General features: G+C 48.3%; 1 protein-coding gene across 3 annotated transcripts in view; it reads left to right on the top strand.

Moving 5' to 3' along the window:
- Positions 1-2792: 2792 nt before the first annotated feature.
- The window catches only part of SMAD2 (SMAD family member 2), an 87364-nt gene continuing 63452 nt past the window's right edge, over positions 2793-26704 (top strand). For 2 of the 3 annotated variants that reach the window (XM_063959037.1, XM_063959026.1), the window contains exon 1: positions 2794-3171. The gene's annotated coding sequence lies outside the window, so the exon portion shown is untranslated. Of the gene's footprint in view, positions 3172-11859; positions 12005-26704 lie in introns of all 3 variants that reach the window. The other variant, XM_063959032.1, reaches the window with a different exon arrangement.

The following is a 26704-nucleotide window of genomic DNA, read 5'->3' as shown; positions in this document are numbered from 1 at the left end:
AGGTATAAATAGGTTGTGCCTGAGCAAGGAAGGCGTCAGTGCTTTGGTTGTCAAACCTAGTTCCAGTTTGTCTCTCTCCTGTGATTGTCTTCCAGGTTCCAGCTCCTGTCTCCAGACTTCTGCTATAGAGACCCGCACCAGCAGTCCATCTGCGGTGTAGCCTGACTCTCCGATCCATTCTGGACTCACCTGTTTCCAGCTACAACATCACCTGCTTCCAGCTCAGCTTCCAGCAGTGTACAGCTTCTCTTAAAGGGCCGGTGTCCTTTCTGCAGTTTACCACTCTCCACCGGTATTATTATTTCTCCGCTCTCAAATTCTACATTTCATCTATATTGCATCGCTCTCAAGCTTTATTTATTATTTAACTGGTTCCAGCCAGTATCCACTCCGTGCCAACACCTGTCTGGTTCTAACCAGTACCCACAGCAGCATTTTATCTACAGCAGTCCAGCTTTCCCTGGAACACCAGCTGGTACGACCCTGGGCTTTCCTCATTGCTACAGTTGAGCCTGGTAAGGACTTTCCAACTTGCAGATAATAAGAACTGTCTCATACCACCAGAGCTCTGTGGCCCCTGCCACCCTGTAGTACCCAGGAACTGTATTATTATTTCTCTGCTGATTTTTATGTTTCTTTTTACTGCTACTGTGATGCATGGAGTTTGTCATAAATAAATATCATTGACTTTTACTCAAGTTGTCGTGGTCACGCCTTCGGGCGGTTTCTCTTCATGTTACTTACATGTCCAGGGGTCTGATACAACCTCCCAGGTTCCGGTACATCTCAGCCCCTACAACTGAGGCTGCCTTCCGTCAGCTCAGGCCCTCAGTTGTGACATGGCCCTAGTGGGGAAAGGATACTGCCTGAGAATTCTTTGTGGGAAGCTGCAGTCTCTTGTCTGGAGATTCCCGCTCTTTTTCATCATGAGAGGAGGGAAATTTACCTCAGCTTTCTTCCCCTTAAACATGTGTACCCTTGTGTCAGGGACAGATGAGTCATCAGTGATATGCAAATCATCTTTTATTACAATAATCATATATTGAATACCTCTCAGCCATCTTGGCTGTAACTTTGCATTATCGTAGTCGACACTGGAGTCAGACTCCGTGTCGATATCAGTGTCTATTATTTTGGATAGTGATCATTGAGAGACTCTGAAGGTCTCTGCGACATAGGGATAGACATGGGTAGATTCCCTGTCTGTTCTCTAATCTTTTGTGCAATAAATTCACCTTAGCACTTAATTACACATATCCAAACAGGTGTCGGCGTTGTCGACGGAGACACCCCTCACACACACATTTGCTCCATCTCCTCCTTAGGGGAGCCTTTTACCTCAGACATGTCGACACACACGTACCGACACACCACACACTCAGGGAATGCTCATCTGAAGACAATTCCCCCACAAGGCCCTTTGGAGAGACAGAGAGAGAGTATGCCAGCACACACCCCAGCGCTATTAACCCAGGAATAACACAGTAACTTAATGTTAACCCAGTAGCTGCTGTTTATAATGATTTTTGCGCCTAATTATGTGCCCCCCCCCTCTCTTTTTACCCTCTTATACCGTGTATCTGCAGGGGAGAGACTGGGGAGCTTCCTCTCAGCGGTGCTGTGGAGAAAAAACATGGCGCTGGTGAGTGCTGAGGAAGAAGCCCCGCCCCCTCGACGGCGGGCTTGTCCCGCTTTCATGTACAATTTTGGCGGGGGCTCATACATATATACAGTGCCCAACTGTATATTATGCAAACTTTTGCCAAGAGGTCTCTAATTGCTGCCCAGGGCGCCCCCCCCCCCCCTGCACCCTACAGTGACCGGAGTATGTGGGTGTAGTGTGGGAGCAATGGCGCACAGCTGCAGTGCTGTGAGCTACCTCATATAAAGACTGGAGTCTTCTGCCGCCGATTTCGAAGTCTTCTTGCTTCTGTCTGCCGGCTTCTGTCTTCTGGCTCTGCGAGGGGGACGGCGGCGCGGCTCCGGGATAGGACGACCAAGGGTGCGATCCTGTGTACGATCCCTCTGGAGCTAATGGTGTCCAGTAGCCTAAGAAGCAGGACCTATCTTCAGTGAGTAGGGCTGCTTCTCTCCCCTCTGTCCCACGTAGCAGAGAGTCTGTTGCCAGCAGATCTCTCTGAAAATAAAAAACCTAACAAAATACTTTCTTATAGTAAGCTCAGGAGAGCTCACTAAGTAGCACCCAGCTCGTCCGGGCACAGATTCAAACTGAGGTCTGGAGGAGGGACATAGAGGGAGGAGCCAGAACGCACCAGAATCCAAATTCTTTCTTAAAGTGCCCTGTCTCCTGCGGAGCCCGTCTATTCCCCATGGTCCTTACGGAGTCCCCAGCATCCACTAGGACGTTAGAGAAATATATTAATAATCATAACAACAATAATAATAATAATAATAATAATAATAATAATAACAACAACATCTGGGCTCCTAGCTTTCAGCCACCCACATGCTGCCTCTTAAATATGGATCCCCAGCCTGTTATTTCTGCGCATGCGCGTACGGCTCCTTTTCTTCTCCCTCCGTCAATCAAGCGCATCCCACGCCCCCTTTGCGTCACAGAAGGCGTGGTCTGTCCCTCGATCGACACCCCATCTTAACGTCACTGTAATGTTCTCCCGCAGGCTACACCACGCCCCACGTGGGCGGAGCCCCTCCGTGCCCTCCCCCCTCCCTCTCTGCTATGAAGGAAAAAAAAATAGGGGACCGTGACGTACCCGCTGGAGGAGAGAAGGGCGGTGCGGCAAGGGAGTGATAGCTGTTCTGGCCAATCGCGTCCCTCGCTGACTCTGCGTGCTCCAATGGGAGTGCTGCGGACGAGGCGGCGGGGCGGAGCTGCGGGCCGGTGCGCGGTGGCGGCGGCAGCGGGGGACTGTGAGGAGATCTGAGTGCGGCGGAATCACAGCTGTAGTAATATAATAATATTATAGCAGCGGCGGGCCAGCGGCCTCCCCTCCTCCCTCACACCGTCCTGTATCAGCCTCGTCGCTGCCTGTCTCCTCCCCCTCCCCCCCGGCCGCCTAGGCCTCGCCGGGCTGAGGATACGGCCTGGACCGCGGCCTACAGGTGGGTGACGGGAGCCCGCCCGAGCCGCGGCAGATCCCGGGGCGCCCGGCCGGAGAGACGACGCGGCCTCCTCCCCGAGACCTCCAGGTAACTGCTCTCCCGGGCAACTCACAGCTCTGAGTGCAAGCTCTTCTGCCCAGTCTCATTCTGCTGCTGAGGATACACAGCGCTGCTTACACTCTGGGATTCCTCCCCCCAGCTTTGGGACTGACAGTGCCCCTTGGTCTCAGCGTGCTCTCACCAGGCTAAAGTGCAAGCTCTTCTGCCCAGTCTCATCTGCAGAGGATACACAGCGCTGTTTACACTCTGAGATCCCCCCTCCCCCCATCTCTAGATCTGACAGTGCCCCTAGGATCTTATGGCTTGTACTAACCAGGCTAAAGTGCAAGCTCTTCTGCCCAGTCTCATTCTGCTGAGAATACGCAGCGCTGTTTACACTCTGGGATCCCCCCTTCCCCTAGCTGTGGGACTGACAGTGCCCCTGGGTGTCAGCGTGCTCTCACCAGGCTAGATTGCAAGCTCTTGTGCCCAGTCTTATTCTCCTGCCCACGATTCACATGATGTATAATTACCCTCCTCGCTGGTGCTGTTTACATTGTGGTGTCTGCCAGGTCCCCCTCATGTGGCATAGTTTGTTCTCATCAGGCTAGATTGCAAGCTCTTCTGACCAGTCTTATTCTCCTGTGGGTACATGATATGTAATAAGACACCCCCTTTCCCCCATTCCTGTACCTGCACTGTTTACATTTCTGGATCTCCTCTTCTCCAGCTCTGGGTCTGCCAGTCCCCCTCATGTCTCGTAGCTACTTCTCACCAGGCTAGATTGCAAGCTCTTCTGCTGAGGATTTACCTGATGTGAGTCTATTCCCTTCGCCAATGATGTTTGCATTCGGTGATCTTCCCCCAGCTCTTGCTCGGCAAAGATCTCTATAGCTTTTCCTCATCAGGCTAGATTGCAAGCTCTTCAGGCCAGTTTCATTCTCCTAAGGATATATGGGTTATGTGATATACATCCCCCATCCACATTGTTTATAATCCTGGATCTTCCCTCCTCCAGCTCTGGGTCAGACAGTCCCCTTCTTATCGGGCTAGATTGCAAGTTCTTCAGTTAAGTTTTATTCTCGGGTAAGAGTATAGCTGATATGTCATTATCACCCTCTTCCCAGCACTGTTTACATTTCCCTCCTCCAGCTCTGTGGCTACCATGTTCCCTTAAGCATACTGTAGCTCGCTCTCATTAGGCTAGATTGCAAGCTCTTCTGTTTAGAAACTAATACTCTAGTGCAGTGGAGGGAAGCTGATGTATTATTCTCTCTCCCCCCAGCAGTGTATATATTCCTGCATCTCGCTTCCCCCAGGCCCTCCTCAGTCTCTGTAGTTTGTCCTCATCAGGCTAGATTGTTAGCTCTTCCGACCATTATTATTGTCCTGCTGAGGGTTTAGCAGGCATGTGATTATATAACCGTATTACCCCCCCATCACTGTTTACATTCCCTTTCTCCAGATCTGTGTCTGCCATGTTCCCTTAAGGACGCTGCAGCTCGCTCTTCAGTTTAGAACCTAATATCCCATTGCTGAGGGTGTAGATGTACAGTATGACTCGAACACCCTGCATCCCTCAGCTGTGGGTCTGCTAGCCCCTCTCAGGGGTGTAGTATGGTATGCCGGCGGCTGGGCTCCCGGCGACCAGCATACTGGCGCCGGGAGCCCGACCGCCGGCATACCGACAGCGTGGCGAGCGCAAATGAGCCCCTTGCGGGCTCGCTGTGCTCACCATGCTGCGGGCACGGTGGCGCGCTAAGCTATTTTATTCTCTCTCCAGACAAAGTGTCGGTATGTCGGCTGTCGGGATTCTGGCGCCGGGATCCCGACAGTTGGCATACTGAAGACCACCCCCTCTCAGGTCTCTTTAGCCTGTCCTTATACGGCTAGATTGTTAGCTCTTCTATTCAGTCTCGTTTTCCTACTGATGGTATAGCAGGTATATGTTTATAATCTAAAGGGCCTCATACACTAGAACGATAATGCCCGATATAGCTGATGAAATCGGGCATTTTGGAGGTGTTTCCGATCCAATGCGCGTTTCCGTGAGCATCGGATCGGATCCTCCAGATTGATTGTGCTGCACATTCAATCAGGTCCGACCTGGGGGCATGGCTGGGATAGCCCAAAATACATTGTATGCAAAAGGACAGAATACAATGTAGCTTGGGTGATTCTGCCCCCCGGGAGGCAGCCGGGTGATCGCCTGTGACATGTGGTCACATAAGTGTATGGGGCCCTTTACATTTCCCCCCAAATCACTGTTTACATTCCTGGATTTTCTTTATGCAGCTGTCTGCCAGCCCCTTTCGGATTCTGTAACTCGCTGTCATCATGCTAGATTGCAAGCTCTTCCGTTTACAACCTCATTTTCCAGTGCAGAGTAGCACAGGATTATAACCCCCTCCCCTGCACTGTTTACATTCCTGTATCTCTCCTCCTCCAGCTCTGGGTATGTCAATCCCCTCCGATCTCCTAGCATAGCTCCCAATAACCAGGCATGATTGCAAGCTTCTAGGCCTAGAGTCTCATGTCCCTGCTGTGTGTAGAACGTGCATGACTGAGGATGTAGTGGGGAAGTTTGTTATAATCCCACTCTCCAGCATTGTTGCTATTCTTTTTGCTACTATCCCCAATTTCTTTGGCTTCCGGACTTCCTGGGATCTGTCATAAGGCTGACCGGTTAGCCCTTGGTTTCAGAGTGACATTATAGCTCTGTATGTAAGCCATGCATTTCTTGCTGTATACTGTAGCAGAGATACTGTTCTGTACCCCTCCCCCAGCACTGTTTACATTCCTGTATCTCCCCTCCTCCTGTTTCTGGGCTGGGGGACTCATTGGCAGTAAATGATCCAGCCTCAATCAATGAGTCTGCAGGACTCGGTCTCCTAAATCACGGTGTGTCCTGGGAGAGAGCCCACACAGGTGACGCTCTATGTTTATCATTTGGTACCAGGTATGTTACTTTTGTTCTAGGGTGGTGTGTTGAAGGGGTTAACATTACAGTCCGTTATATGTCCTGACATGGCAGAGGTAGAACGTATTATGGAAGTGTTCTCCTCATAACGCTGTTTCCTTCTGAGCAACTTGCGCAAATATAGGTTTTCCGCTATATCCAGAAATACGCCTTTCACACCCGATTTGCGGGGTCTTTGCAGAGCAGCTCTAGTAAACGTGACCTTCTGTGGCCTGAGGTTATGGAAGGTTGCCTGGCGGTGTTAGTGATCTTGCAGATTGTTTGGCTTCCTGTTTGCAGAAACAAGCTGTGGGGTGTTACATGTGCTTGTTCAACCACCCCAATTACTGATCATCCTCCTTTTTTTTTCACCTGCAGCGAGCAGTAGAGACAGAAGATGAATACTTTAGGGTGTGCAGTAACAGCGTTATGTTATTTGATCAGTCTAGCCCAGTGGTTCTCAAACTCGGTCCTCAGGACCCTACACAATTCACGTTTTCCATGTCACCCGGCAGCTGCACTGTGTATCACCAACTGTCACATTTTAAAAATCTACAGGTGACCTGCAAAACATGCACCGCGTGGGGTCCTGAGGACAGAGTTTGAGAACCTGTGGTCTAGCCGTTGCCTTCTAAATGGATTCTAGGGACCTAGGGCCCGATTCAGACATAGACGCAATTGCAAGTGCGATTTTTCTCGGCCTGGCAACTGCTGATATCGGCAAGTCAAACTGGTGCGCAGAAATGAGACTCCCATCGGCGCTACCGCAACTCATTCGCAATTGCTTGCACATATACGCAGCCTATACGTAGGAGCAGAGAACATCGGGCTGAAGGGTAGACCTGTGGCTATGCAGATTGAACCCGGCACTAGTCGCACAGGCGTCATGTTTCTGTACGTTACAGCCGCCCCGAAAACGGGCCTGTGTTTTTACAAACACTCCCCGCTAACACCATGTTAATGCCGCCAAACGGTCACTTACTTTGAATCACTTTGCCATGGAATTCTCATTGCGTGCAGGTTCTCAGTGGCACCTTGATGCATGCGCAGTGCGAACGTAGAACATGCGGAGTCTGACGATAATCGCCCAGTTCCGTGGAACATCAGCTTTCATATAGCTCTGACTCAGGGCCTTGGTCTGCTGTGAGGACGAGTAGTAAAGAATTGATTGCAGGAGTCCATGTAGGTGATTGTAAGTGCGTGAATTCAAGTTCCTGCTGTAGCTTGTATGAGGTATGTACTATGTACGTATTCTGGATAGAGACGGCCACTGAAGGAGAAGTTGGATAAGCAGAATGAGAGAAGGATAGAACAGAACAGTGTGCTGGCGCCCATAGGGTGTGATGTGTCTGTATAACAAGCCATTGTAGCAGAGGTGCAGGAGAATTCTTATTGAATAGAGTCCTTCGGACTTGGCAGCGATTAGATCTTTGACCACCTTAGTTAGTGCAGTCTCTGTGGAGTATTAATTATTATGGGAGAGGGTTTGGGCGAGGCGATAGTAGGCAAGACTAAAGAAACTTATAGCCCCTACGCACTGGGCGATATTAGTGAAAGATATGAACGATCTCGTCCATATTTGCCTGCACTTCTATGGAGCTGGGTGATGGAGAGAGTGAAGAAACTTCACTCCCCCCGTCACTGCCTCCCCGCCGCCGGGTCGGCCGTCTCCGCCGTCGGGCAGCTTGGCGGCGTACCGCGCAGTGTGTAGGGCCCCTTAGAGGGCCATTGGCTTTCAGTACCCGCTCCCTTATGCATTGGCTCAAATCATTACCCCTGTAGCAGTATTCTATAACCTGCAGCGTTGGGGATGGAATGGAAGCATTGCCAATGGAAGCAACTTCTCCTACTAAGGACTCTATTCAGGTTGGATCGCAAATTTTAGAAACGCAATCCGGCCGATTATCGAATGACTGCGCAGCGTTCAGTTATTTCTGCGAACGCATTGCGCTTCAATGCAATCACGTTTTGATTGACAGGAAGCCAGAGTTTTGGGGAGGAAACATGGCATTTTGTGGGTGAGTGTGTAAAAATGCCAGCGTGGCAAGGCGTTTTTTTCGGGTGGGTCTCTGACGTCAGCGATGGCCACTTCCAGCCTCTTGCGTATGCCGGATTGTGAACGACCTTGCCTGGCGCAGATGGAAAAAACTCTTAGATGTTCCGGTATTTCCATATGGTTATTTGATCACATCGCGCATTGCCATGTGTGCGCAATTTCTGCAATGAGCGTTTTTTCTCTGTTTCTGGGTGGCAAATATTTGATCGCAGCAACTGCTTTTCATCAAGATTAGCGATCAAACCTCAATAGGGTCCTAAGTCTGTTGTGTGTGTGCTGACTTGAGCTCACAATCGGCGCACCAGACCAGAGAGCAGCTACCAGCAAGAAGAGAGAGGCATTACTATGAGGTGGGAGAAGGTGTCCTTTGAGAGCTAATTTCTGTTTCCTACTGATTATATTGTGTATGTACATTTTTTTTTGTATTTGGCAGATTATAGCTTATCAGTCCCTCTTCATTGACTGTCACACTCGCTGTAAAATCTAAATTTTAAATTTGAGAAACCCCCCCCCAACACCCCTCCTACCGCTCCTCTAGAAATCCAGACTTTGCACCTGGGAAAGGAGGTGAGCAGTATGTTGCACTTGGGTCCTGTCAGTTGTGTCCTTGAAATTGGAGAAGAATTTTGGACCGTGATGGTGGATGCCAAGCGGATAATGTGGGCAGGTTAATCATCGATTCAAAGGTATTAAAGAGAAGTTTTGTGGTTAGAGGACTGAGCAGAGATGAGAGTGGAAGTGCATTTGGCAATGTCCGGAGCGTTTCCGTAGAATAAGTGTATTTGAGGAAGTTATCAAAATTATCAGATGTATGAAACTTTTGATAATGTTTTCTTAAATCAAATCCATGGGTCTTCAACCTGTGGCCCTCCAGCTGCTGTGGAACTACACATCCCAGCATGACCTGCCTCAGTTTTAGCATGCCGTATAGTGTTCACTCTAGAAATAATAGTAGGCAAGGTGCCGGACTGCGGGGGTTTATGTGTGCGCCGGGAAAGGGGGCGTGATCATGTAAAATAGGAGGTGTGGCCATAAAACGTAATTTTAGTGGGCGGTGCGGCCCACAGACGTTACTGCAGGGGGTGTGGGCAGCCAGCGGTGTCCTACGGAGGTGCTGGGCTTCCTCCAAGCTCTCTCCCCTAGTGTGAATGGCCATCTTTACACGCTGAGAGGGCAGGAAGCGACGGCTGTTTTAGCAGGGTGCCGCAGAAAGGGCAGGGCGGATTTTACCCTTAAAAAATCGGGCAGGGCACGGCTCCCTGCTAAAACAGCCTAGCGTGAACACTACCTTAATAGCAAAACTGTGGCAGAGCATGCTGGGATGTCTAGTTCCACAGCAGCTGGTGGGCCGCAGATTGAAGACCCATGATCTAATTTATATAAAGGTTTTTTTTACTGTGAGACCTATTTTGAGAAGAACGTAAAAATATGGTTGAAGTATCATGTACCACAATACCATGTGGATGTGCCAGTTGAAGAGAAAATTGAGATTGAGGCAATGGTTCGCCGTTGCGGCACGACAAAGTTCCCATGTAAAGTCTATGGGAGAAACGTGTGCGAGCAGGATTACATTTGTTGCTTGATATGAGTTTATTCTTTAAAAAACAAAAAACAAACAAAAAAAACTCAGATTTTGACTGGTTTCCACTAGGGTAGTTTCTGTAGGCGGTTTGTTTGTTTCCTTTGCTTGCAAGGCTCCCTTACCTCAAGTTCCATTTAACTCCCACAACCGTTTCGTTTACATTAATTGTTTTCAGATGTAATGTTGCTGTGGCTTATGCAGGTGCTTTATAACTAGTTACTATCCCGTCAAGATGGCGGAACAACATAACAGTAATGTCAGCGCACCCGGACTGAGCAACTCCTTAATTGCTCTGTCTGGCACCATCTAGTGGAGCCGGCGCATAAAACACTATAATTCCCCCCCCCATAGAAGTGAGGAGCAGCGTTAGGTGGGGGTGGTAGTAATTTCCTACTTGTGATTAATGTTGGAAAGATAGAGTAACTGAAAGCGTTTGATCAGGGACTGCCTTTTTGTGGGGTGTGGTTCGTTTTATCGACAGTGTCTAGGTCGACAATGTTTAGGTCGACCACTATAGGTCGACAGTCACTAGGTCGACATGGATGGAAGGTCGACAGGGTTTCTAGGTCGACATGTGCTAGGTCGACAGGTCTAAAGGTCGACATGAGGATTTTTTTTTTTTTTTTGGTGTCGTTTTCTTCGTAAAGTGACCGGGATCCCAAATTAGTGCACCGCGTCCCCTCGCATGGCTCGCTTCGCTCGCCATGCTTCGGGCATGGTGCCTTCGCTCCGCTACCGCTTCGCTCGGCACACTTTACCGTTCCAATCGTAGTCCACGTGGATCGTTAAGTATGAAAAATAAATAAAAATGTAAAAAACTCATGTCGACCTAGAAACCCTGTCGACCTTCCATCCATGTCGACCTAGTGACTGTCGACCTATAGTGGTCGACCTAAACATTGTCGACCAAGACACTGTCGATCTTCAGACCGGATCCCCTTTTTGTGTCATTGCTTGTGTATGAGCCCCACGAGGTTAAGACGTGGGACTGCCTGATCAGGACAGAGGGCCTAATTCAGAGTTGATCGCAGCAGCAAATTTGTTAGCAGTTGGGCAAAACCATGTGCACTGCAGGGGGGCAAATGTAACATGTGCAGAGAGAGTTAGATTTGGGTGGGGTGTGTTCAAACTGAAATCTAAAGTGCAGTGTAAAAATAAAGCGGCCAATCTTTACCCTGCACAGAAACAATATAACCCACCCAAATCTAATTCTCTCTGCACGTGTTATATCTGCCCCCCCTGCAGTGCACATGGTTTTGCCCAACTGCTAACAAATTTGCTGCTGCGATTAACTCTGAATTACCCCCAGAGTGTGGAGAAGAAGAGTGCAGAGAGGTGAGATCCCTGGCTGTATAGGGAGGTCTGATCACAGTGCAACGAGGTGACAAGATAAAGAGCGAGATTGATTCTGAGTCAGACGTAAGTTTCAAAGCCGCTGGATCTCACTGTTTTCGGCATAATGCGACGGATCAGACGTGCGCTGACTGGCTGAGGGCCTGATTCTGATTAGGGAGTAAAGTAACAGAGCAAGTAATGGTGCACTTCGGCAAAGCCATGTTGCACTGCTGGTGGGGCAGATTTAAAACGTGCCGAGAGATTTAAGCTGGGTACATACCCAGCCGATCGCAGTAATACGCGCAGCGAAGATAGAAATATGGATTCTCAAAAAGGCAAGAGCGAAAGTGAAGGCTGCTGGTGGGGCCAGGTCTGATTGTAAAGCTCCGTACACACGGAAGAGATCTGTGCTGAGCGATCTAGCACAAACGCGTAGCACACATCTCTCCCCCCCGCTCAGCACAGCGCAATGTGTGCTGAGCGAGGGGGGCGCACATCGCTATCGCTTAGAAGTTAAGCATGGATCTCTCCGTGTGTATGCCCCACTGCGATAGCAGCTATCGCCGGTGCTAGATTGGTCCGCATGCAGGCACAATCTAGCAGGTCGCTCATTTCACCGCTGGGTGAAATGAGCAGGCCCCACCCGTCCGCCCCCCTCGCTCAGCACACATCGCGCTGTGCTGAGCGGTCCCTGATAGATCGCTCAGCACACATCTCTCCCCGTGTGTACGGGGCTTATGAGTCAGAATTGAGAGAGAGAGAAGGTAATTGTACTATTGAAAGTATCTTCTTTTGTTTCAACAGGTTATTTCATTCTTCTAGTTCCCTACTTGCAGATCCATGTTTTCCGAGGCCTATTAGCAAACCTATTGTAACTTGTCTCCATACTTGATTGGCCAGTCTGTTGGTAAATCTTTCCATTTCCGTCTCCTAACACGAGAAGAACGAGGTTAGTTGCAGAAGTACGTTGCTGCTCTCAACTAATTGGAAACTTTCGCTTTCTCATGTGGCATTGTATTTCCCCACACAAATGTGTATAGTGTTTCTGTGTGATCGAGAGGAAGGGATTCAGTCTTCTGCAGAGGATGGACGGTCTTGAATGCTTTTCTTTGGTTCCTTGCTAAAATATATTTGAATACTTGAATTTGTGCCATAAGAAAATGCCCCGGGCAATTGTGTGTGAATTCACTCCAGCATATTGAGCTGGCAGTGTTCATACATTATCTAGCTGCTCGGTAACTGGAGAATAGCCGATACTACGAGGGACAGGAGAAATAGTAGTGGATAAGTGGAATAGCCTCCCATCAGAGGTGGTAGAGGCTCAGGGGTATATTCAATTGAAGTAAAAAACTGCTGTCTGTCGAAAAGACGGCAGTTTTCGACTTTTTAAGGTCGAATCCTGATTCAACCTATTCAATATATCCCTAAATTTTTCGACAAGTCGATGAATTCGACTTGTCGAAAAGCACGTGGACCGGCGGAATAGCTGCCGATCCACGTGCTGGCCCCCTTTTCGACCATCTCAGTCCGACATAAAAACATGTCGGACTGAGATGAGGCATTAGAGCAGGAGAGGGGGGAGAGCCGCAGGGAGACGGGAGGACAGCCGCGGGCAGCCAGGGGAGATCAGCGCTGCAGCAGGATGTCGCACACCGCGCCGCTCACGGCAGCTTCCACCTGACTCCAGCAAGTGAGGTCACGCTTGCTGGAGCCGGGTGGAAGTTGCCGTGAGGTCGGGCGGCTGTGTGACATCCTCCTGCAGCGCTACTGTAGCGCTGATCTCCTGCGTCTGCCGGCGGCTGTCCCCCGCTGGTCTCCCCGTGGCCCCCCCCCCCCCCCCTTCCTCCTCTGGGTTCCTCATCTCAATTCGACTTGAAAAAGCCAAATTGAGATGAGATTTGAATAGGGGTTGCTTGGGATAGGCATATGAATATCCTTACAAAGAATGAAGGTTCAAACAGGGTTGAGATTACCTAAAGGATATAAAACAAAAGGGGCAGACTAGATGGGCCAAGTGGTTCTTATCTGCCGTCACATTCTATGTTTCAATATGTAGTAAGACAGGGGTTCCTTTTAATGTATTAGATCTTCTTAAAGCCCTGAGCATTCTGCGTAGTGCATACCTTAGCCGTGTTTCATGGTGCGTAGTAATGGGCAGCACGATTGGCATAGTGGTTAGCACAGCCCCGAGGCCATGAGTTCAATTCCCGAACAAGGCCCCATCTGTGTGGAGTTTGTATGTTCTCCCGGTGTTTCCATGCCTTTCCTCTGTGTGCTCCAGTTTCTTCCCAGACTGCAAATTCATACTGGTAGGGTAATTGGCTTCTGACAGAATTAACCCTATTGTGTCCATGTGGCAGGGAATATCGATTGTGAGCTCCCCTTGGGCAGGGACTGATGTGAGTGACTGAAATATTCTCTGTGGAATATGTATGTGCTATATAAATGGCTGATAATAAATCACGTGCATTGCTCTCTTAGTAAGATAACCCAGAGAGAGAACTCTTCTTGCAGACTTGAAAATATTCACGTTTCCTGGTCTCCCTCTAAGTTATCGTGTGTACATGGCCATGCTATAGAAGTGTAACCTCAGAGCCCCAAACCTGCAATCTAAACCTTTATTATGTGTTCCAAGCGGGCGATTCAATTGTTTTAGCGCAGCCGCAGTTCCCAGTGCGCTATTCAATTTGGAGCTCATATTCCCCCCCCCCCCCTTCTCCAAGGTGACGAGCGGAAATCAGTGAAAAGTCCATGCTTTGGGGTGATCTAACAAGTATTTTAGATGGGTTTAGTGGGTTTATGCAGCTGCACTCAGTGGTTTTGGGCTCAGCATGCATGATAAGTAATGTGCGCCCGCAGCAGTTGCGTCCAATCGGATCAGTAATTAATTAGCCCCTTGTACTTTGAGTGGCCAAAAAAAAAAAAAAAATACTTTAATCTCCCCCTACAAGTCACAGGTTTCACCTAGGTCTCCACTGTGTTTCTGTGTGTGGTTTGCACTTCTGTACAGCACTAAGAAGGGCATTATCGATTATCTAAAAAGCAATTTAAATAAAAAGAAGTTGTTTTGAAAGGTTCAATTGATCGTAACCTTTACAGCCGCCTTGGGCGTTTTTTGGAGGAGGTTTTAGTTGTTTTGTGAGTGCCCAAACTTGACTGCTCAAAGCGGCTAAACCCGTCTAAAGTACCCGTCTAAAGTACTGCTTTGGGTGCCCAAATTACTGCACATTTCAGCTCGCACCTCAGAAGGCTGCAAACTGAAATGTGTTCCCCTGTTTGCTCCTGAACAAAGCAGCAATTGAATTGCTCCATCTAGTGGCAGCCGCGGAGTGAAACAATTGAATTCCTCGCTAGTGCTCACTTGTTACCACAATATGTAAGTTGCTTTATATAAATACACTAACGATAATGTTTCAGACCTAGGAAGAGTAATAGCCAGGAGCTTGGGCTACAATGAGAGCCCGGAATTCTGTAAGAAATGATTTGCAGAGCTCAGAGTGGTGGATTCAGTTAGCGGCGAGTGGGATGCAGTGCCACTTGGCGTTGAAAGTTTGGCAGTGGCACTTCACCTCGCCCCATCTCCTACCAGATTTGCAGATTTCTGTAGTCGGCCCTATGGAGCGGAGAATAAAAATCTGTGTGTCCGGGATGGCTAAGTGCGGCATATGGCGGTACTTATTTGCGCTGCGTGCTGACCTGCAGTGATGTGAATGGACCCCACAGTGTACCAGCTGAAGAGCATTTCTGTATGCTATGCCCATACAGTAACCACCTCTGTGCCCTATGTCGGTGTGCCCCAGTATAGATTGGTTTCTGTTCACACACATCTGCCATCCCCGCGTTCCCCACATGAGAGCTGGCAACCCTTCACATGCCAACGTTTTGCTGGTCAGTGCATCATCTCCCATACGTGGCTATCTACCTTCAGTTCCTGAAATTGAAATTTGTCCGCCCTGAGCCCCCCATTGCATTTTTTTACTGGCAATATACCATTGATCTGGTTTTACAGCGTCTCTGGGCCAGAAAACCACTGCGATGCCTAATAATGCAATCAGAATCTTTCAGGTACACCTTACCACTGGATCGGGTCCAGTGTGGCTTGCCACGTGTTGGGCCAAATTGGACATTGATCTCGTCATGCTGCACCTGGGCCAAGTATTAGGCCTTGCAGAAGGGACCATGGAAGGTCGACAGGGGCATTAGGTCGACATGTACTAGGTCAAAAGGTCGACATGGGTTTTTGGACTTTTTTTGGTGTCGTTTACTTCGTAAAGTGACGGTGAACCCCAGTTAGTGCACCTCGTCCCCTCGCATGGCTCGCTTCGGGCAAAGGTTACTGTTTCCAATTGTGGTCCACGTGGATCGTCAAGTATGAAAAAGTCCCAAAAAATTGTGAAAAACTCATGTCGACCGAATGCATGTCGACCTAAGCTGTCTCGACCTAACGACCGTATCCCGATGCAAGAACCACAGTCTGGTGCATGGACCTCTGTATTGCAGCATCATTAACCCTGTTGCTGCCAAGGATGAGTGGGACTAGGTTTCCTATGACCGTAGAGGACCTCCCCGCCCCCCAATTGGCTGTGCACAGGGTTTAGCACCGGGCAATGCAGTCAGCGTTAATTCCATACCCAGATGGGTAGCAGTTGATTTACCGACGGACACAATATCGACAGCCGAAAAACCGACATGCGTTATGCCGGCATGTTAAAAGTGCCGACATAGTCAGAACACCCACATTTGAAATGCAGACGCATCAAAATGCTGACATGCATTTTTAAGGAATCTTTGATCAAAAACAGACTTGTGCATACTTTACCATCCCAGTGGAGCTGGAGGGTGGGGATATAATAGCGTGCCGAGTGCAGCGAGCCACCGCGGTACACTTAGACTATGTCCATGTTGACCTACGTCGACATTGACACAATCCCCCCCAGAAAAACTCATGTCGGTATTTCAAATGTTGCCATTTCAAATGTCTGTACCGTCATTTTAAACATGTCGGCACAATAATTCTTGGTATTTTGAATGTCGGTCAATGGCTGTTGGTATTAAGACCGTCGGTGTTGTGTCGGTCAGTAAATCATACTGAACACGCACAGATACTAAGCACAGTTTCCATTTCAGGTAAAGAATGATGTTTTAAACCTCTAGGTACTACGATCTGTTCCATTAGGCTCTGTGGGGAAAACAACTTGGCAGTGAAGGTGTTAAGCAAAAAATGCCGCTTTGTTCCCTGCAGGTATATTTAGATGGATCATGACCCCTATACGGTAGGTCCTGGTGTTTGATATAGGTGAAGTTGGGTCATTCTAGTCTCACTTTCAAGGAACGCCAGACTCCAAATGGTTTAGCGATAAACTGACAACAGACGTGAGTGTTCCTATCCAGACCTGCTACCAAAATGCTGTAATATTTTACTTTGCCTGTATCTGCCAGTCCTATAACCAGGCTGGCCTGCAGTTCCCGTAGTCTCCTCCCCACCCCCGGAATCATTTGGTGTAGCGCCGGCACCGTCCTGGTAGTGTTTACAGCTGACATGTTACACCAGTCAAATGATGCAGCCGTCAGTGAAACATACTATTTACTATATTTTTCAGTCTGGTTTTTTTTTCTGCTAGTGCTCTGGAACACAGATGGGAATAAGTCTTTCAGCACCTAGAACCTTATTACTCTGCATATATTAATGCTAACGAGAGCTGCCAGACCACTTTCTTGACTTGTATAGTCCTCAATATCGGTCACAGACTAGGGATCCGATGCAGATTCATATTTCAGTTAGTGTAGCGCTTCTTGTGTGAAATCGTTGTGCAGATTTGCAGGAGTCTGACACTTGGGGGCTCATTTATCAAAGAGTGATAAAACTCGTGAATGATCAAACTTGAGTATGTGCACCCTAGGCAAATCTGTAGCCTAGCGCCCCCTAACCTGCAACCCCCAACCACCTCCCGGAGGGGCGATGCAGGTGGCCACTAGGTGGGCTGGGGTGAATTGCATCATTATACAGAGAAAAAGGGCAACCCTCAGGACTTTTAAAGTGATAAAATATATTGTAAACAAGTCACAAAATGTTGTGACTTTATTCACAATATACTTTCACTTTAAAAGTCCTTGAGTGCCGTCTATTCTTTATATACCGTGTAATACTGTATATGCGGCCTGGTGTGGGTATTTAATTAGGGCTGGGTACGGGATGCCGTCGGTCAGAATACTAACAGCTGCATCCCATCCACCATAATACCAACATTTTAAATGAAATTAATTAACCTTACCCTAACCCTCCCTCTCCGCAGCCTAACTCTAACCCTCCCAGTCACACTAACATTCAGGGTGCCGTCTGTCCCTTTAATTGAATGTACGTATACATAAATATATTTGTATGCTCCTTATTGTGTTCCAACCCACCATCCGTAAGTTCATTACTAACCGCATACAGACACATCCTTCAGTTTTTTGCTAGATGAATTCAGTGGTGCCCTCCAGTGACCGGCGCCCCTAGGCAGCCGCCTAATGGTAGAGCCGGCCCTGCATGTGTTCATCTCCTAACTGCCATGTGTTTGAAAAACGACAAGAGCTGATTGGCTGGAGCATCATTTATACGCAACAAGTTTTAGAACTCGTTGATAAATGGGCCTGTTGGTGTGCCGTGGCAAGGTGGGAATGGGCAATCTATTGCGGCCGAGTAACCGTAAATGCACGTACGCACAATTACGAAGACATGCAGACAGGGACACACAGTCACTCCTGAGGAAGCCATGTTTGCGGGTGGTCAGACAGACAAAAATGGCGAATGCTGATGGCTGTTGTTGCTGTTGGCGATCCCGCTGATCGTGCTTTCTGTCTTGCTCTGGTATATGTGGTGCTTTTGCATGCGTGTCTGTGCAAGTGTTTTTGTTGGGTTTTTTCTTGTTCTCGAGATGGAGTTTTTTTCTGATGTGTGTGAAGTTTTATTGACGCTCAGTAGCGAATGGTATTGTGACAGCACAACAAATGGCTATAAAGTTGAGCTTAAGCATATGTGACGTATTGCATCATATATACTCAGTTGCAGCTTACTTTGTATCATTTACTGAGCCTCAGCACTTCCAGGGCCAAACGCATCAGGGAAAGTACATTTACTGGAGTTTTTTTTGTAATTTAAACCCCCCATACGTTGGTGCATCCCCATTATATTCAGCCACAGGACCTCTGCAATGTGTGTATTATGCTGTAGCGTAACCACGGCTGACGTTAACTTTTTTACTATGTTGTTTATAAAAAATCATTTCGTTCCTACCACATCCGCTTTCCGGCATTTGCCCCCCCCCCCCCCCGTCACCTGTGTGAAATTAAACCTCCGACTGTTATATTCCCCGCGTTCGGACTCTGGTCCCCTTATAATGTTGTTTCTCTATCGTCCTAGTGGATGCTGGGGTTCCTGAAAGGACCATGGGGAATAGCGGCTCCGCAGGAGACAGGGCACAAAAAGTAAAGCTTTAGGATCAGGTGGTGTGCACTGGCTCCTCCCCCTATGACCCTCCTCCAAGCCTCAGTTAGATTTTTGTGCCCGGCCGAGAAGGGTGCAATCTAGGTGGCTCTCCTAAAGAGCTGCTTAGAAAAGTTTAGCTTAGGTTTTTTATTTTACAGTGAGTCCTGCTGGCAACAGGATCACTGCAACGAGGGACTTAGGGGAGAAGAAGTGAACTCACCTGCGTGCAGGATGGATTGGCTTCTTGGCTACTGGACATTAGCTCCAGAGGGACGATCACAGGTACAGCCTGGATGGTCACCGGAGCCTCGCCGCCGGCCCCCTTGCAGATGCTGAAACGAGAAGAGGTCCAGAATCGGCGGCAGAAGACTCCTCAGTCTTCTTAAGGTAGCGCACAGCACTGCAGCTGTGCGCCATTTTCCTCTCAGCACACTTCACACGGCAGTCACTGAGGGTGCAGGGCGCTGGGAGGGGGGCGCCCTGGGAGGCAAATGAAAACCTTTTTTGGCTAAAAATACCTCACATATAGCCTCCGGGGGCTATATGGAGATATTTAACCCCTGCCAGAATCCGTTAAGAGCGGGAGACGAGGCCACCGAAAAAGGGGCGGGGCCTATCTCCTCAGCACACAGCGCCATTTTCCCTCACAGAAAGGCTGGAGGGAAGGCTCCCAGGCTCTCCCCTGCACTGCACTACAGAAACAGGGTTAAAACAGAGAGGGGGGGCACTAATTTGGCGTTAGAAATATATAAAAAAGATGCTATAAGGGAAAACACTTATATAAGGTTGTCCCTATATAATTATAGCGTTTTTGGTGTGTGCTGGCAAACTCTCCCTCTGTCTCTCCAAAGGGCTAGTAGGTCCTGTCCTCTATCAGAGCATTCCCTGTGTGTGTGCTGTGTGTCGGTACGTGTGTGTCGACATGTATGAGGACGATGTTGGTGAGGAGGCGGAGCAATTGCCTGTAATGGTGATGTCACTCTCTAGGGAGTCGACACCGGAATGGATGGCTTATTTAGGGAATTACGTGATAATGTCAACACGCGCCAAGGTCGGTTGACGACATGAGACGGCCGACAAACAATTAGTACCGGTCCAGACGTCTCAAAAACACCGTCAGGGGTTTTAAAACGCCCGTTTACTTTAGTCGGTCGACACAGACACAGACAGGGACACTGAATCCAGTGTCGACGGTGAATAAACAAACGTATTCCTTATTAGGGCCACACGTTAAGGGCAATGAAGGAGGTGTTACATATTTCTGATACTACAAGTACCACAAAAGAGGGTATTATGTGGGATGTGAAAAAACTACCGTAGTTTTTCCTGAATCAGATAAATTAAATGAAGTGTGTAATGATGCGTGGGTTCCCCCCGATAGAAAATATGGGCGGTATACCCTTTCCCGCCAGAAGTTAGGGCGCGTTGGGAAACGCCCCTTAGGGTGGATAAGGCGCTCACACGCTTATCAGAACAAGTGGCGGTACCGTCTATAGATAGGGCCGTCCTCAAGGAGCCAGCTGACAGGAGGCTGGAAAAATATCATAAAAAGTATATACACACATACTGGTGTTATACTGCGACCAGCGATCGCCTCAGCCTGGATGTGCAGAGCTGGGGTGGCTTGGTCGGATTCCCTGACTAAAAATATTGATACCCTTGACAGGGACAGTATTTTATTGACTATAGAGCATTTAAAGGATGTATTTCTATATATGCGAGATGCACAGAGGGATATTTGCACTCTGGCATCAAGAGTAAGTGCGATGTCCATATCTGCCAGAAGATGTTTATGGACACGACAGTGGTCAGGTGATGCAGATTCCAAACGGCACAAAGGTGTATTGCCGTATAAAGGAAGAGGAGTTATTTGGGGTCGGTCCATCGGACCTGGTGGCCACGGCAACTGCTGGAAAATCCACCGTTTTTACCCTAAGTCACATCTCTGCAGAAAAAGACACCGTCTTTTCAGCTTCAGTCCTTTCGTCCCTATAAGAGTCATATCTGCCCAGGGATAGAGGAAAGGGAAGAAGACTGCAGCAGGCAGCCCATTCCCAGGAACAGAAGCGTTCCACCGCTTCTGACAAGCTCTCAGCATGACGCTGAGACCGTACAGGACCCCTGGATCCTACAAGTAGTATCCCAGGGGTACAGTTTGGAATGTCGAGACGTTTCCCCTGCGCAGGCTCCTGAAGTCTGCTTTACCAAGGTCTCCCTCCGACAAGGAGGCAGTATGGGAAAAAATTCACGAGCTGTATTCCCAGCAGGTGATAATTAAATTACCCCTCCTACAACAAGAAAAGGGGGTATTATTCCACACTATATTGTGGTACTGAAGCCAGAAGGCTAGGTGAGACCTATTCTAAATCTAAAAAAATTTGAACACTTAAGGGGGGTACTCACGGAGCGATATTCTAAGCAATCTGACTAGATTGCTTAGAATATCGGCAGGATCGCTCCGTGTGTAGCCCCTTCGGCGATAGCGATGCGCGGCCCCGCACATCGCTATCGCCGCTGCTAGATTGGCCTGCATGCAGGCCAATCTAGCGGGTCGCTCACTTCACCCGCTGGGTGAAGTGAGCGGCCCCCCCGTCTCCCCCCGCACGCTCAGCACAGATCGCGCTGTGCTGAGCGGCAGGAGAGATGTGTGCTGAGCGGTTCGCTCAGCACGCATCTCTCCTTGATCGGCCCGTGAGTACTGGGCTTTACAAAGGTTCAAATCAAGATGGAGTCACTCAGAGCAGTGATAACGAACCGGGAAGAAGGGGACTATCTGGTGTCCCGAGACATCAGGGATGCTTACCTCCATGTCCCAAATTTGCCCTTATCACTAAGGGTACCTCAGTTTCGTGGTACAGAACTGTCACTATCAGTTTCAGACGCTGCCGTTTGGATTGTCTACGGCACCCCGGGTCTTTACCAAGGTAATGGCCGAAATGATGGTTCTTCTTCGAAGAAAAGGCGTCTTAATTATCCCTTACTTGGATGATCTCCTGATAAGGGCAAAGTCCAGGGAACAGTTGGAGGTCGGAGTAGCACTATCTCGGATACTGTTACAACAGCAGGGGTGGATTCTAAATATTCCAAAATCGCAGCTGATCCCGACAACAAGTCTCCTGTGCTTAGGGATGATTCTGGACACAGTCCAGAAAAAGGTGTTTCTCCCGGAAGAGAAAGCCAGGGAGTTATCCGAGCTAGTCAGGAACCTCCTAAAATCAGTGCATCATTGCACAAGGGCCATGGTAAAAAAATGGTGACTTCCTTCGAAGCAATTCCAGTCGGCAGATTTCATGCAAGAACTTTTCAGTGGGATCTGCTGGACAAATGGTCCGGATCGCATCTTCAGATGCATCAGCGGATAACCCTATATCCAAGGACAAGGGTGTCTCTCCTGTGGTGGTTACAGAGTGCTCATCTTCTAGAGGGCCGCAGATTCGGCATTCAGTTTTGGATGTTGGTGACCACGGAGGCCAGCCCGAGAGGCTGGGGAGCAGTCACACAAGGAAAAAATTTCCAGGGAGTGTGATCAAGTCTGGAGATTTTTCTCCACATAAATATAGCTAAGGGTAAATTTATAATGCTCTAAGCTTAGCAAGACCTCTGCTTCAAGGTCAGCCGGTATTGATCCAGTGGGATAAAACATCACGGCAGTCGGCCACGTAAATAGACAGGGCGGCAGAAGAAGCAGGAGGGCAGTGGCAAAAACTGCAAGGACTTTTCGCTGGGCGGAAAATCATGTGATAGCACTGTCAGCAGTGTTTCATTCCGGGAATGGAAACTGGGAAGCAGACTTCCTCAGTAGGCACGACCTCCACCCGGCAGAGTGGGAACTTCATGGGGAAGTTTTCCACATAATTGTAAACCGTTGGGAATTACCAAAGGTGGACATGATGGCGTCCCGTCTGAACAAAAAACGGGACAGGTATTGCGCCAGGTTAAGAGACCCTCAGGCAATAGCTGTGGACGTTCTGGTAACACCGTGGGTGTACCAGTCGGTGTATGTGTTCCATCCTCTGCTTTTCATACCTAAGGTACTGAGAATTATAAGACGTAGAGGAGTAAGAACTATACTCATGGCTCCGGATTGGCCAAGAAGGACTTGGTACCCGGAACTTCAAGAGATGCTCACAGAGGACTTAAGGGACTTGTTTCAGCAAGTACCATGTCTGTTCCAAGACTTACCGCAGCTGCGTTTGACGGCATGGCGGTGGAACGCCGGATCCTAAGGGAAAAGGCATTCAGGAAGAGGTCATTCCTACCCTGGTCAAAGCCAGAAAGGAGGTGACCGCACAACATTATCACCACATGTGGCGAAAATATGTTGCGTGGTGTGAGGCCAGGAAGGCCCCACGAAGAAATTTCAACTCGGTCGATTCCTGCATTTCTTGCAAACAGGAGTGTCTATGGGCCTCAAATTGGGGTCCATTAAGGTTCAAATTTCGGCCCTGTCGATTTTTCTTCCAGAAAGAATTGGCTTCAGTTCCTGAAGTCCAGAAGTTTGTCAAGGGAGTATTGCATATACAACCCCCTTTTGTGCCTCCAGTGGCACTGTGGGATCTCAACGTAGTTCTGGGATTCCTCAAAACACATTGGTTTAAAACCAGTCAAATCTGTGGATTTGAAGCATCTCACATGAAAAGTGAACATGCTCTTGGACCTGGCCTGGACCAGGCGAGTGTCAAATTGGTGGTTTTTTTCTCAAAAAAGCCCATATCTGTTTGTCCATTCGGAAAGGGCAGAGCTGCGGACTCGTCCCCAGTTCTCTCCCTAAGGTGGTGTCAGTGTTTCACCTGAACCAGCTTATTGTGGTGTCTTGCGCCTACTAGGGACTTGGAGGACTCCAAGTTGCTAGATGTGGTCAGGGCCCTGAAAATATAGGTTCCAGGACGGCTGGAGTCAGGAAAACTGACTTGCTGTTATCCTGTATGCACCCAACAAACTGGGTGCTCTTGCTTTTAAGCAGACTTTTGCTAGTTGGATGTGTAATACAATTCAGCTTGCACATTCTGTGGCAGGCCTGCCACAGCCAAAATATGTAAATGCCCATTCCACAAGGAAGGTGGGCTCATCTTGGGCGGCTGCCCGAGGGGTCTCGGCTTTACAACTTTGCCGAGCGGCTATTTAGTCAGGGGCAAACACGTTTGTAAAATCCTACAAATTTGATACCCTGGCTAAGGAGGACCTGGAGTTCTCTCATTCGGTGCTGCAGAGTCATCCGCACTCTCCCGCCCGTTTGGGAGCTTTGGTATAATCCCCATGGTCCTTTCAGGAACCCCAGCATCCACTAGGACGATAGAGAAAATAAGAATTTACTTACCGATAATTCTATTTCTCGGAGTCCGTAGTGGATGCTGGGCGCCCATCCCAAGTGCGGATTATCTGCATTACTTGTACATAGTTACAAAAATCGGGTTATTATTGTTGTGAGCCATCTTTTCAGAGGCTCCGCTGTTATCATACTGTTAACTGGGTTCAGATCACAGGTTGTACAGTGTGATTGGTGTGGCTGGTATGAGTCTTACCCGGGATTCATAAATCCTTCCTTATTGTGTACGCTCGTCCGGGCACAGTACCTAACTGAGGCTTGGAGGAGGGTCATAGGGGGAGGAGCCAGTGCACACCACCTGATCCTAAAGCTTTACTTTTTGTGCCCTGTCCTGCGGAGCCGCTATTCCCCATGGTCCTTTCAGGAACCCCAGCATCCACTACGGACTTCGAGAAATAGAATTATCGGTAAGTAAATTCTTATTTTTTTCTTTTTTTTTTCCCCTCGTTATGTGATGGCGTTGCCAGTTTAAGTATTATTCAGTTCTCTGTAAATGTTTCCACTTATGACCTCATTCACTTTTCTAGTACAAATGGAATGATTGCTTTGTGGAGCGCTGTCCCTCGTTCCCTACATCCATAGAAAGATCACGCAATTTCATTGACGGCGAATAGATTGAGAGAGAGACTGTGTGTACAAGCTCCAATGGTAAAGATGTCATTGTTGGAACTGTATGGCAGAAAGGTGGGGGGCGGGGGGGCTAACAAACATTATATCTAAAAAGGAACAATTTTAACGTATTTTGCGCTGTTCACTGAGAAAATCCTATGTACCGAGCTCCATTCAGTGTGATACTGGTACTATGTGTCTTTGCTTTTGAAACTTGATTGCTCCAAATAAATAGATTTATAATGGTCTAATGCACCGATGTAGTTGTATTGTGTTTCTGTTGTACGTTAGTTTAAAAAGAAAGAAATGAAAAATGTCAGTGAGGAAAGGGCCCCACAATTACAGCCTTGTGCTGACGCTGTCAAGTCGTGGCCAGCCCTGAAGCCCTACTTAATGCAGATTTCTGCTCGTGCCTCGGAGCAGCCTCAGCGCTGGGTGCAGGGAGTACAGCCGTGGCCAAAAGTTTTGAGAATGACACAAGTATTGGTTGTCACAGAGTTTGCTGCTTCAGTGTTTTTAGACCTTATTGTCAGATGTTACTATGGTATACTGAAGTAACATTACAGCATTTCATAAGTGTCAAAGGCTTTTATTGACAATTACATTACGTTTTTGCAGAGAGTCAATATTCGCAGTGTTGACCCTTCTTTTTCAAGACCTCTGCAAATCGCCCTGGGCCACATACTGACAGATGGTCGCCCATTCTTGTCTAAACAATGCTTGGAGGTTGTCAGAATTTGTAGGGTTTTGTTTGTCCACCCGCCTCTTGAGGATTGACCACAGGTTCTCAATAGGATTAAGGTCTGGGGAATTTCCTGGCCATGGACCCAAAACTTCAATGTTTTGTTCCCCGAGCCACTTAGTTCTCACTTTCGCCTTATGGAAAGGTGCTCCATCATGCAGGAAAAGGCATTGTTCCTCTCCAAACTGTTCTTAGATGACTTTACTTCTCCGGACAAGTGCACTGCAGGTGGGGCAGATGTAACGTGCAGAGAGATTTAAGGGCCCCATACATTGTGACATTTCGGACATCGTATGCTGTCCTTTTGCATACGATGTATCTTGGGCGATCCCAGCCATGTCTGCGGGGTCCGACGTATCACGAGTGCAGCACGTTCAATCTGGAGGATCCGATCCGATGCTCACGGGAACGCGCATCGGATCGGAAACACACCTCCTAAAATGCCCAATTTCACCCGATATATCGGACCGAATGCTGAAATCGGGCATTAACGTTCTAGTGTATATTGTTTCTGTGCAGGGTAAATACTGGCTGCTTTAGTTTTACACTGCAATTTTAGATTGCAGATTGAACACACCCCACCCAAATCTAACTCTCTCTGCACATGTTACATCTGCCCCACCTGCAGTGCACATGGTTTTGCCCAATTGCTAACTTTTTTTTTGGTTTGCTAAGAACCCTGAATAACCCCCCCAAGCTCTGCACTGGTGGTGCCCTGATCCCGCAGCTGAATCAACTTTAGGAGACGGTCCTGGCACTTGCTAGATCATTGTTTTTTAAGGATGAAGTTCATTGTCATGGCAAAGAGGGACTTTGCAATTAATTGCAATTCATCTGATCTCTCTTCATGACATTCTGGAGTATATGCAAATTGCCATGATAAAAACTGAGGCCGCAGACCTTGTGAAGACTAATATCTGTGTCATTCTCAAAACTGTTGGCCATGGCTGTAATTGAATAGCTCCCGGGCACTTAGCCTGGGAGCTGAATTCCCCCATGTGAATTGAATTGCCATGTAAACTATGTGCAGAACGTTGCGCCATGAAACCCACCTGCAGCGACACACAGCCGCAGCAATGTCTTTTGTCTGGTTTGGTTTGCAGATTTTATAAAAGCACAGGGTTGTCAGTGTGGTATTCTACAGTGGGGATTGAAAGTTTGGGCGCCCCAGGCAAAAATTCATTTTAATGTGCAAAAAGAAGCCAAGGAAAGATGGAAAAATCTCCAAAAGGCATCAAATTACAGATTAGACATTCTTATAACATGTCAAAAAAAGTTTGATTTTATTTCCATCATTTACACTTTCAAAAGAACAGAAAACAAAAAATGGCGTCTGCAAAAGTTTGGGCACCCTGCAGAGTTAATACCTTGTACTGCCCCTTTTGGACAGCTGAGACCTGGCAGTGTCATGGATTGTTCTCAATCATCGTCTGGAAAGACCAGGTGATGTCAATCTCAAAGGTTTTAAAAGCCCAGACTCATCTGACCTTGCTCCAACAATCAG

The sequence above is a fragment of the Pseudophryne corroboree genome, chromosome 1 (assembly GCF_028390025.1).
Source record: "Pseudophryne corroboree isolate aPseCor3 chromosome 1, aPseCor3.hap2, whole genome shotgun sequence".
In the NCBI taxonomy this organism is placed as follows: Eukaryota; Metazoa; Chordata; class Amphibia; order Anura; family Myobatrachidae; genus Pseudophryne; species Pseudophryne corroboree.
This window is presented reverse-complemented; position numbering and strand designations above follow the sequence as displayed.